A 2,629-nucleotide genomic window follows, 5' to 3' on the forward strand; every position below is an offset into this window, starting at 1 on the left:
CACAAATCCTCCAACCTGAGCCTAAACTCCCACATGGCCAGGGTGGGGGGATGCCCACCACAGCCAATATGTGCATGTCCAAAATGGACCCTCCCTGTTTTGACAACACTGTTCATTTTGCATGGAGAGGCTTCTGCTCATGCTGTAATGGATAACAGCTGAATCTCTATGTCATTGGTCAAAGAGACTTTTCACGTGGAAGTTTTCATTTTCATTCCAGGGCTTTCATGATTAAGCCCACACTTATAAAAATTTGTGCTACCAAAAATCAGTTCGAGGTTGATCTTTCTTTTCTATACAATTGAAAATTCTTTCTGCAAAAAAAAAAAAAATACTCTTTCACATATAAATCTCTAGAAATCTTTTAATTTGAGAAAGTGTATGTCAGAGTGAGAAATGAAATAGTAGAAGGAAAACCAAGAAATCTCTGGAACTCTGACCTAGTATATATGAGGTGTGGATTATTAAGAAATGGCAAAACGTAAGGACTCCGAGTTTATGTGCCCAAAAGACACTGGCCACGACATGATTGAACAGCATTGCCAACAGGGAGGGTATTTATGGACCTGCTCAGCAAATGATACAGCACCCATATTTCTGCCCACGGTGAACCAAATTTATATTAGAATTCAAGCAAGAATCGATTCACAGCACTAGTGGAGGTTTAAAACACTCCTCTCTTTCCACATGGCTGCAACACTCAGGGAGGAGACCATGGCAGAGAGTAAACAGAAGCACAGACCTGGTTGAGAGACTGAAAGTTGTAGGTTCATGATTTTGCTTCCTTAAATCCAGAGCTGGAAGCCAGAAATCCAGAGCAGAGCGAAAAGAAGGAGAAAAATCATGTCCCTGGAAATCAACTGACAAATAGTGATCAAAGAAGAAGAATGATAAACAGTCTCAAATAAGACTCAGTTTGGTAACTATCTTTATGCGAATCAACTTAGTCCTCACACGCAGATTTCTGCCTAGTAGTAGAAAAAAGTGATCTTGAGAATCCAACAAAACTCAATCACTTCTGGTTTGAAACATAGTCAGGTCAGGATTTAAACATATTCAAGTAGAATTTTTCTGGGCCCTCCTGCTTCACACACACACACACACACACACACACACACACACACACACACACTTATGCAGCTTCTCTCCCATACTGGAGCTCTGGGACACAGCTCTTTTTCTCTCTTGTGGCTCAAATTGTCTCAGGGTCCCCTGCGAAGCTGTTGTCTCCTACAGCTCTAAAGAGGAACTGAGGAATGGCCCCCCTGTGCTTTTGGGTACCTAAATATATTTGGGGTTTCGGCACTGCTTCTTTCTGGGATTGAGATGCTGATGACAAGGTATGGGGTGTGGTGGGGACACAGAGCAGCCATTTTGTTGTTTTTTCTCATCTTCGCAACCCTTGTTCCTCCAGTGCAGAGAGGGCTGCCCTCCCTTTTCTGTGCAGAGGGAAACCATGCACAACATTGTACAGGTTGCCTTTCAGTGTGGTTTACAGAGTGACCTCAATGTCCCCAGCGCTCCACTCTCTGGGTCTTTGGAAACACAAATCCTTGTCTCTCTTAACAAAGCCAGACTCTTGCAAACGATGCATGGCTTTCTAGTTTGTTATTCCCGTAATAGATTTACAAGAATTAATTTAGCACTTAAATGGTGTCTTGTTCTAGGTCTTACCCAGCCTCCTCCCAGAAACAGTGAATGCCATTGATTGAAATGGAAGCTTTGAGGAATCACTGGGAATGAACACTATAAGTCAGTTGCCAGGTCACATGTAATGCTGTGATGATGATGACGGTGATATCCATCACACATTGAGCTTTTGTCACTTGCCAGGCACTGTTATGATACATTTTTTTGCCTGTCTCACGTAGTCCTCAGATCTATTCTGTGAAGTAGGCACTATCCCCATCCTACTCTACTGACGAGGAAGCTGAGTCTTACGGAAGCATGGGAAAGTTGACCAGGTGGTCCAGCTGGGAACCAGAGGAGAGGATGTGAACCCCTACCATCTGACTCTGGGGCCCTTACCCAGAACCACCACACTCTTCTTCCTCCCTGAGTGTCGTGAGTATCTCCCAGACTAGGGACAACTTAAAATGTTATTTAAACATTTTTAAAAATTATTAAAGCATTTTCTTAAAAAAATTTTTTTTAATGTTTATTTATTTTTGAGAGAGAGAGAGAGAGAGCACAGGGGAGGGGCAGAGAGAGAGGGAGACACAGAATCCGAAGCAGGCTCCAGGCTCTGAGCTGTCAGCAAAGAGCCCAGCGTGGGGTTCGAACCCATGAACTGTGAGATCATGACCTAAGCTGAAGTAGGGCACTTAACCAACTGAGCCACCCAGGTGCCCCTTAAAGCATTTTCATCACGTGGTGTTAACTACGCACTCTTTCATAATTTGAAAGAAAAGATAACTTCCTAGCTAAGACTGTATTAGAGCAATTAAAAAGAGAAAGCCACTTGGGGCACCTGGGTGGCTCAGTCAGTTAATCCTCTGACTTTGGCTCAGGTCATGATCCTGGTTTGAGCCCCGTGTGGGGCTCTGTGCTGACAGCCTGGAGCCTGCTTCAGATTCTGCTTCTTCGTCTATCTCTACCTCTCTGCTCCACCCCCCCCCACCTCTCTCTC

This window comes from Panthera pardus, unplaced genomic scaffold (assembly GCF_024362965.1).
Source record: "Panthera pardus isolate Hobbes unplaced genomic scaffold, ASM2436296v1 HiC_scaffold_13, whole genome shotgun sequence".
NCBI classification, from domain to species: Eukaryota; Metazoa; Chordata; class Mammalia; order Carnivora; family Felidae; genus Panthera; species Panthera pardus.